Source organism: Anser cygnoides, chromosome Z, assembly GCF_040182565.1.
Source record: "Anser cygnoides isolate HZ-2024a breed goose chromosome Z, Taihu_goose_T2T_genome, whole genome shotgun sequence".
In the NCBI taxonomy this organism is placed as follows: Eukaryota; Metazoa; Chordata; class Aves; order Anseriformes; family Anatidae; genus Anser; species Anser cygnoides.
In genome coordinates, this window is record NC_089912.1 from 29,424,108 (window position 1) to 29,434,710 (window position 10,603).

A 10,603-nucleotide genomic window follows, 5' to 3' on the forward strand; every position below is an offset into this window, starting at 1 on the left:
GTCTGTTAAGCATCAAATAGATTGTGAACCTGGATTAGCCACTCAGTGGGGAAACGGGAGGGTCTTGTCACCAAAAAGTATATAAACTGTGTTTTGGAACCAGTAGGGTGCGCTCCTGCTTGTATGGCACCTGCCATTGCAGTTGCGAGTAAATTACTACTTCACTGAGATCCTCGCCTGAGCCTAAGTTATTGGCTACGGAGTGTTTCTCACAATCTGGGGGCTCGTCCGAGATCCAGTCACCTACCGGGGAGCCCCACGACCGTAGCAGCAGGAAGGCATGTCCCGCCGATTTCAGCGGTCCTGTGCATCGACAGTGGCGGTGCTGCAGAGAGCTGACAGAGGGCTCGAGACTGATTAAAGAGGCAGGATCCGTGAAGTAGTGGGGAAGGGAAGAAGGTAGGCACTCCGGGTTTGAGAACTGATCCAGTAACTCTGTGCACAGACCAAGGTAAGAAATATTAAGTATTGCCTTGGGGGTCGGGTGAGACTCTGTGTGACGTGTGATTGAGACATACTTTTGTACGAAGCGAGTGTGGAGTCCTGATCCACGGTTCCGTAGCTCCGCGAGGGGCACGGCCGGAGACGGACGAAGCGTGAGATAAGGGAGAGAAAAGAAGAGTCTCGGGAAATTTGGTGTACGGTAAGCCCTTGCACAGGGAAGTGCTTGGGAATACGCCAGGGAAATTTGGTGTACGGTAGCCCTTGCACGGGGAAGTCCTTGGAAGTACACCAGGGAATCTGGTAAACTCATAGGTGTGCAGTACCTCTTGCACAGTGAAGTGCTTGGCAGCACACCCCCACTTTCCAGAATTGGAACGTTAGTGTGTGGTACCCTGCAGGAGGGAAATTTCTGTAGCAGCACACTGACAAGGGCTAGGAAAAATGGGAAATATGAGTTCCAGGGGACAGGGAAATATCCCTGGGGGGAGTGCCTACCAAAAGTTCTTCGTGAAGAATTATAAGAAATTGGAAAAATAATCTCAGAATTAGAGGAGATGATAAAAGAAAAAAAAAAAGAAAAGGTTAAATATTGTGTATTAGTCTGGACAAAAGAACCAATTAAGGAAACAGCAGTATTTTGGCTAAAATACGGGCCTGATGAAAATTCAGGCTTTAAATTTATGTGTAAAAAATAAGATTCCTTTTTTTTCGGAGGAGGAGCCAAGTTATGCTCCCTATAATCCTAATATTGCACCGGTGGCAGCAGCAGTCGCTCCAGGAGGGGAGACAGGGACTGCAATTAACACTGTCCCTAGAGAAGAGCGTACTCTAGGCTCTTGCAAGAATTAGAACAAGGTAGAAGAGGTACTGAGAATTTTGCCTTCCCTGATACTAACAGTACTCACACTAACTGTGTCTCCTCTTAAGTGAACTTCCCCCCTTCCTTACCAGCAGAGAGGTTAGGCGTTTTCAGGAGATGAAGTTTTTAATTGAGGACCCCAACAGGCTAGCTGAACTATTAGACCAGTTCCTAGGACCTAACTTATACTCTTGGGGGAGGAATTATGTATAAAAATATGTTGTTTACAGGGAAAGAAATGGGAATGATCAGGAGGAGAGTTGCTATACAAAAATGGGAAAGAGCTCATCCTCCAGGACCGGGGGTAATACCGGCAGGGCAGGGGTGCCCACTTGCCAGTCCTGGCTGGAATAATAATAGTGTGCAACACAGAAATCATACAAGAGACTTGGGGTCAGAATGAGAAAGTACTCGTGGATGAATCCCGAGGACCCGGTATCCCAAGAGCTCTTGAAAGTTCATTTTGTGATTAAAGACTCGCAAGATACACAGAAAAAGCTCCAGAAGGTGGGGGGATGTAGTGAACAGTCACTGTGGGGCCCTCCTGCGGGAGGCCCTGAAGGTGTGTGTCAGTAGGGGAGATGAGAAGGAAAAGCAGAGAGTGAAACTAATGGTATTGACAGTGTAGCAGGTAGTCAGGCAGAGGGTTGGAGAAAGAGGAAGAAAATTTTCAGAAGGAGTCAGGGCCAGGATGGAAAGAAGAGGAAGAGAGATTAAGAAATGGCAGACAAGGAAAGAATAGGAGGAGAGAAGGAAAATGGGAAAGTACAGGCTGGAGAAAGACAGCAAGAAGTGTTAAAAAGGGTTATTGAAGGTGTTAAAGGTGTGGTATGTAATGTTTGACAGAGCTATTTTTTGAATGAGTTGGGAAAGTTGAATGAGCAGGGAAAGAGGATGTAGGCATTATCTAAGTAACCATCTAGAAGTTTTGGTATATTTGCTGTGGTGTTTGGTCAGTTTCCCAAGTACCGAAAAGGAGGGGGGGGGAGGGGGGGGCAGCCTTCTCCACCAGGGGCTTCTCCACAGGCCGCAGGGGACTTCAGCTCCCTCGCCTAGAGCACCTCCTCCCCCTCCTTCTGTGCTGACTTTGGTGTCTGCGGGGAGGTTTCTCGCTCCTCGCTCTCCCACCTGCTGTTGAGCAGCAGGTTTTTGTTTGTTTGTTTGTTTTCTTGGATGTGCTCTCACAGAGGCACAGACTGTGTTGCTCATGGCTTGGCTCTGGGCAGCGGTGGGCTCTTTTGGGGCGGGATGAAATTGTCCCTTATCTGACATGGGGAGGCTTCTGGATTCCCCCCCCCCGAACCTTGCCATCGAACACAATACACTGGGACAGCTAGGTCATCACTGGCTTGTAAACTATCAGGGATTAAATTAACTAATGAAACCCTAAAAAGTGGTGGGGGTAGAAGGGGCTGGGATAACAGTGCCACCTTTGGGGGATACCAAGCTGAGACTAGGGGATAAAATGATCTCTGGGCAATTATTGTATGTACCTAAGGCAGGGACTAACTTGTTGGGAAGGGATTTGATGATGAAATTGGGCATTCAAATAGTAAATTGTTAGACTGGAATAACAGTGTTATTAATGGAGTGCTCTCAGGCCCTGAAAGCAAAGATATATTCACCTCTGACTGGAAAGACCCTGAAATGGGGGCAGAAGCAAAAATACAGATGGACAGTTTTACCTCAGGGGTTTACAGGGCCACCAATTTATTTGGGCAAGTTCTAGAACAGATTTTGGACCAATTACAACCTCCCGAGGAGGTATTACTGTTACAAATATGTGGATGATCATTTATTGTCAGGACAGGAGAAAACAGTTGTGAAGGAAGCTACTAACAAGCTATTCAACTTTCTCGGAAAGCAGAGCTTGGGCGTATTGAAAAATAAATTACAGTATGTAGAAAGAGAAATCAGGTATTTAAGGCACCTAATGTCTGAGGGAAAACGGAGAATAAATCCAGAGAGGATTCAGGGAATTGTTGAAAACTAAGAAAGAACTAAAAGGTTTTAAGAGAAAGATTTTTTTTTTTAAGGAATCAGGAACCACGAAGTCTGAGGGAAAATGGATACTCCCTGATGGGAGAGAAATGCTGAATAAAGCGCCAGTGAGGCAAATATGATGTTTCTCTTCAAGAGGGTCACTGGGAGGTGCAAGCAATGTGTGATGTTGTGCTAAAAAAAAGTATGTCTGTGTAGGAATATACACTTTAGTGAAGCAAATATGCAGAGGATGTACCATATGTCAAAAGGCAAATAAAAAGGTCATTCGTAACTCACCTAGAGGGGGACGGGAGCCAGGGATTCGACCTTTCCAAAGTATACAGGTAGACTTTACTAAGTTACCTAGAGCAGGGAGACTTAAGTACTTGTTTGTCCTAATTGACCACGTGACTGGATGGGTGTAAGCTTTCCCCTCCGTATCTGCCACTGCGAACACAGTGGCTAAGGTATCACTGGAGCAAATAGTCCCTAGATATGGGATAGCTGAAAACATTGATTCAGATCAAGGAAGTCATTTCACTTCACAAGTACTTCAAGTGTTAATGCAGGTCTTAGAGATTGAGTGGGATTTTTAAACCCCCTGGCACCCCTCCTCTTCTGGGAAGGTAAAGCGAATGAACCAGACATTAAAGAAGCAATTAACTAAATTAGTGTTAGAAACTCAACTTCCTTGGGTAAAATGCTTACTCCTACAGGTTCAAACAGCACCAAGAAAGGATATAGGAATTTCACCATATGAGATGCTGTTCGGATTGCCCTATCTAGGCAGAAGGGATGAGATATCACAATTCGGAACAAGAGAGTTTTCTTAAGAACTGTATTCTGGGGTGTCCTCTTCTTTGTCATCTCTCAGGACCCGTGGGTTTTTAGCTCAAACCCCACCTTTGGAATTCCGCATTCACCACCATCACCCGGTAAATTGGGTCCTGATTCAGACTTGGAAAGTATCAACTCTGGCCTGAATGGGAAGGACCATTACTAACCGCTGAAACAGCCGTAAGGACTGCAGAAAAAGGTTGGAATCAGTATACTTGAGTGAAGGCATCCATCGACCCTAGTACCTGGGAATCTGTTCCTACAGAAAACTGGTTGAAAGTTAAAATCAAAAAGAAAAATCGCATAATAGACTCTGAGCAGGATAAAAGCTTGCAATCGTAAACTAACCTTTTATTTTCACAGGTAACTAGTGAGTGTGACTTTTGATTGAGAGAAAGGGCAGACCTATAGTGAATTGAAGTGCTCCCAAGGGGGGGTTTGTTATAGTAGTAGTGTACATCTTATTCTTTGCATTGATAATTATTTGGAAACCTAAGGTTTAAAAATAATGACAGGGAAAAATCAGTTATTAATTTTGTTTTTAGTGATTGTAGGCCTCAGAGAAGGCCTTCATCAATTGGCAACTTGGAAAAGGCATGACCAGATAATAGTAAGACGGGATACCCCGTAAAAATATGAGTGAATGTGACAGAGGGTTATGTACCACAATCTGTCATATTTGATGCTTGTGAGGTGTTAGCTTGTGGAGATTTAAATGCCCAACGACAATTGAGCAGAGAGAACAAATAACTGGGAGAGACCCAACAGCCAGATTGAGAATAGCTGTATGGAAACGATCCTCTATTGCCATCAGAGAAAGGGAGAAACTCAAGGAGAAAACAGGAGAGAAAACAGGAGTCCCTCTTTGAAATGCAGCAGTTCAAACATTTGAGATTGAAACAGGGTATGGGCATGTGAATGCCTGGATAGAATGGATCAAATATACTGTCCAGAGTCTCAACCATAGCAATTGCTATGCTTGTGCCTCGGGATGACCGATTGCCCAGATAATGCCCTTCCCATTGGGGTGGCCCAAGGATTCCCAGGGGATGCGATGTATGAGTGCATTGTACCAAGAAAAGACTGCCTGGAGAAATGAGGCCTATAATTCTCTCTCTTTGCTGTTCCCTTCCTTGCATGATAGCAATATCAGGGTTCCCCCTGCATTCTCTACAGCTGTAGGTAACCATACAGCTTGCCTCTCACGGCAGGGTGTGAGCGCTACCCGGCATCTGGGAGAATTTGCCTTGTGCACGAGGACCTTGAATGCTACCAAGGACTTGATGGGAAACTACTCAAGACTTGAAATCCCCAAGGCAGATCTCTGGTGGTACTGTGGAGGGAAGACCTTACGGTCCACCCTACCATCTAACTGGGGAGGCACTTGTGCACTTGTTCAATTAGCTATACCCTTCACCCTGGCATTTGAAAGAGAAACATCACAAATACCCAGAAGAAGTAAAAGAAGCTTAGGAGTATCATTTGATGATAGAGCGTACATAGAGTCTATTGGGGTGCCTAGAGGAGTTCCCGATGAACAGGAAGCCAGCAATCAAATTGCTGCAGGGTTTGAGTCACTGTTCTGGTGGGTAACAATCAATAAGAATGTGGATTGGATTACTTATATTTATTATAATCAGCAGAGATTAGTAAATTTTACAAGGGATGCAATACGAGGAATCGCTGAACAACTAGATGCCACCAGCAAAATGGCTTGGGAAAACAGACTAGCATTAGATATGATGCTTGCGGAGAAAGGAGGTGTGTGTGTGATAACTGAGCAACCATTGTTGCACTTTTATACCTAACAATACTGCCCTGGATGGCACAGTAACTAGAGCATTGCAAGGGTTTACCACCATTGCCAGTGAATTGGCAGAAAAATTAGGCATATTTACATCCTTGATCGTAGTAGCAAGAGTTTTGACAGCCGTTGGTTGTTGCATTATCCCCTGTGTAAAAGGACTAGTACAGTGGTTAACTGAAACTGCACTGTTGAAACAAATGACCGTGGAGCCACCACCTTACTCAGATAAGAGGATGGTATTAGAGGAGATGGAAAGCAAAGAAGGTGAAGAAGAGGAAGATACCTACCAAATTACACCTTAGGGAAAAATCTTGCAAAAATCAACAATTTATAAAAAAAGAAAAGGGGGGAATTGTGGGAATGAAAATGTTGTTTTTGCAGAGTTACATTTTTTAAAGGTAAGGAATGGGGCATTGAGATATGCTTGTAGTGATAAGAAAATTTAGCAGGCGACCTTGTAAAATGCAGACAACCAGACTCCTTAGAACAGTTAGGTGAAAAATCACAGTGTCAAGTCAAGTCAGATAAGTGAAGAAACATTACCACTTCAAACAGTAAAAAAAAGTCAAAAGAAATTTGAAATTTAACAGGCCGGCAACTGAAGGCCATGTATTGTCTGTGAAGCATCGGATAGGTTGTGAACCTGGTTTACCCAGTCAGTGGGGAAACAGGAGGGTCCCAGTCATCGAGTAATGAAGTATATAAACCTTACTGTGTGACTAGTAGGTGCTCTCCTGCTTGTGGGACGCCCGCCATTGCAATCGCGAATAAATTACTACTTCACTGAGATCCTCGCCTGAGCCTAAGTTATTGGCTACGGAGTGTTTCTCACAGGGGCAGATGAGGGTGGTTGCACTTACGGTTCCTCCAGCTACTAGTGTAAGTTGGACATTTCTTCACCTTTATCACGCACATTTCCAAACTCATCAAAAAAGAAAAACATTCTTAGAGGAAAAACCTGTGAGAAAACATAATTCAGTCACCACTAAAGATACTAAAACAAAACTAAATTCTTCAAACCAAAGCAAGATAGTTGACAAACAAAAATTCTTATAAGTAGTGGAAGATGTGACTAATTGCCAAGTCAAACCCTCACCATTTCCTTAGTTTGACTAAGAAAGTGTCTTGAGTTTCCATTCCAGTCTTACTAACTCTGTACAAGCCTTCTGTTTAAACAGTCTAGTTAAATCAGTACAGACGTATGACTAATTCCTCACTTACTCCCTAATCCCCACTTCAAACTCCATCGACTTCCTTACACAAAGCAGGAAGAACAAAGTTTAATAAAATGAAGTTACTAATTCCTCTACTTCATGATAGTACACAGAAGTATATTAAATTGTGGTTTTTAGGTTAAAACAATCATCTGTCTATGGACAAAGGATAATCTTGTAGAAGTTACACTCCTGCAGCAGATCTTAGAGGGAAGGTTGTGGTGCTAAATCCATGATTATTCAGAAACAGTGTTTTATGTAAACTGCAAGTTTAGCAAGCATGTAATCAGAGTGAACATCAGTCTGGTATTTCCAGAGAGATTCTACATCCAGTGTGATGGAATGAAGCAGTACTTAAGGAATACCCACCTGGAGAATACTAAGGGAGTCCCTTGGCTGTGCAACCACCTACTTTGTGAAGAATAGATTTCTTCCTAGCACATAAACCAGTAAGATGTTTCTGAGCAAGTAAACAAACAAACAACAAACCTCTATTGACTATTGTGGTGGTTTTACCCAGCTGGGCAGCTGAACTCCACCACAACTGCTCTCTCACTAACCATCCTAAGAAGAGGGGGAGGAGAAAGTATGCTGGAAAGAAAAAGAAAAACCTCATAGGTTGAGATAAGGATAATTTAATTCCTTTAATTAAATGTTCCTTTGGACAGGAAGAGGGGGAAAAAAAAAGGCTGCATGGAAGCACAGAGAGCAGAAAAGAAATTACTCTCTACTTCCCATCAAGGAGCGATGTTTGGCCATATCCCAGGAAGCAGGGCCTCCATGAGTGTAATGGTTGTTTGGGAGGATGAATGTCTTCCTAACAAGAGCTCACCACCCTCCCCACCCCCACCCCCCCGCTACTTCCCTACCTTTTATTGCTAGGTGTGACACCACATGGCATGGAATTTCCCTTTGGTCAGTTTAGGTCAGCTGCTATGGCCATGTCCCCTCCCCATCTCTTGCCCACCCCCAGCCTGCTGGCTCTTGGGGGTGTTGGAGGGAGTCCTGATGTGGCACCAGCGCTGCTCAGCAGCAGACACAACACTGGTGTGATACCACTGCTGTTCTAGCTACGAGTGCAGAGCACAGCACTGTATGGGTTGCTGCAGGGAAAGGTGACTCACCCCCCCAGCCAGACCCAGCACAAATACACAATCCCATGACACAGTCAAGTAAAAGCAATTGAAGATGAACTTCGTTGAATTTAGCATCTTTTGGAAGGATACGTGGTTGATGTGTTTGGTGAGGCAAATGGAATTCCACAAAACAAATAAAAATGCTTTATATACCTTCTATTTTTATTATTGCATCTTTGCAGGATGATGTAACATCATAGAATCACAGAATCAGAGCATGGTTTGGGTTGGAAGGGACCTTAAAGACCAGTTCCAACCCCCCTGCCATGGGCAGGGACACTTCCCACCAGGCCAGGTTGCCCAAAGTCCCATCCAGCCTGGCCTTGAACACCTCCAGGGATGGGGCATCCATGGCTTCTCTGGGAAACCCGTTCCACTGCCTCATCACCTTCAGAGTAAAGAATTTCTTCCTTATATCTAATCTAAGCCTACCCTTGTTTAGTTTAAAGCCATTTCCCCTTTCCTTCCTGACAAAGAGTCCCTCCCCAGCTTTTCTGTAGGCCCTCTTTAGGTGCTGGAAGACTGCAATGAGGCCTCCCCAGAGCCCTAAGTACATTAAATGCAGTTCGGCCAGAGCAAACTGAACTCAAAAGGAAAGAGAAACCAATTTTTATTTCTAAATTAGATATCTAATCCTGATAGATTCACTCCCTTCCAAATATAGCTCAACAAAGTAAAAACAGTAAAAATTCACATATTTCTTTTATAACAAGATTTCATTGCACAATAGTTCTTTGCCTAACCCTGCAGTTACCCCATAGGCATTGCAATTGCTTACTTGGTCTTCTCCTTAACTTGTTTTTAGTGTTTACTTTTCTAACCTATCCTTAATGTTCCAACCTTGGATTTATTTACCTCCTTAGATATCAAGAGAATAAGGTATTTGCTTCGTAGGACAGTACTTTGATGCTTTCCAGGGCTAATGGCCAAAGTTCTCAAAGCACTTTTCATCAGTGATTTCTATATTTCTCAATCTTTCCATCTTCATTTAGAACTCTTAGCTTAATTTAGGTATTAGGTGAAAAAGAAGCCCAAAACCAGCTGAAGCCACCATATCAGACATAGTAAGGACATGCTTCTGTTAGGAAGTAATTCAGAGTGATCCCATGGTGTACTTTAGGCAGATTTACTCTGTTCCTCTGGACTAAGCATCCCCAAGGGCTATTTCAAAGCTCTCTGAATGATCTGTCATTATCTCTTACACTGTAGTCTCCATTAGGAAAGGGTAAATATTCATTGCCCATGTGGAAAGGAACTGCTCAGTTAGTTGTTTCTAACCAAAATCTCTTGATTGTGTTCTCTTTACAGAAACCACTTGGATAGCCAAGCCAAGTTTCATTGAAAATGGAAGTAGTGGAACTACTTCAAAACCGTGCTTCTACTTCTAAGCAGAACTGCACTGTAGGTGGGGACATAGCAAGAGGACATGGCCAAGGCAGGGTGGAATTGAAAACCAACTGTCCGAGCTACAGAAAGAAGTCGGCGATTCCCAGTTTGAGACTGTTCTTTGACTAGTAAGACAGCAGCCGGAACGCTTATGATTACTGCTGATGGATTCCCATGAATCAGCTAGTGATACAAGCTACGAGAACAACTGAAGCAATTTGAAGTTACGCTTCTCCCTGTTCTGCATTCAAATTTATGAAAGAAAGGAGAAGACAGGAGAGAAGAGAGCAGAGAGGAGGAGAAGACGGGAGGGAAGGGAAGGGAAGGGAAGGGAAGGGAAGGGAAGGGAAGGGAAGGGAAGGGAAGGGAAGGGAAGGGAAGGGAAGGGAAGGGAAGGGAAGGGAAGGGAAGGGAAGGGAAGGGAAGGGAAGGGAAGGGAAGGGAAGGGAAGGGAAGGGAAGGGAAGGGAAGGGAAGGGAAGGGAAGGGAAGGGAAGGGGGAAGGGAAGGGAAGGGAAGGGAAGGGAAGGGAGGGGTGGGTAGGGTAGGGTACTGAAGGGACATGTAGGGGAGTGTAGGGGAGGAGAGTGTAGGGGAGGGGAGCGTAGGGGAGGGGATCATAGGGCAAGGGAGTGGAGGGGAGGGAGGGAATGGGAGGGGAGTGCTACCATAAATAAAATGGTCAAATAAATGTTAAATATAAAATATAAGTTCCAACCTTGGATTTATTTACCTCCTTAGATATCAAGAGAATAAGGCATTCTTATTATTATTATTAATTATTATATATTAATATTTTATATTTTATATATTATATATTTTATATAATATTTTATAAATACTTATTAATTATTATTATATAATAATTAACATTCAACTCATGGGCTATTCTCACCCAGTATTAAATCCCCTTGAGGTACACACCGGACCTCCCTTCT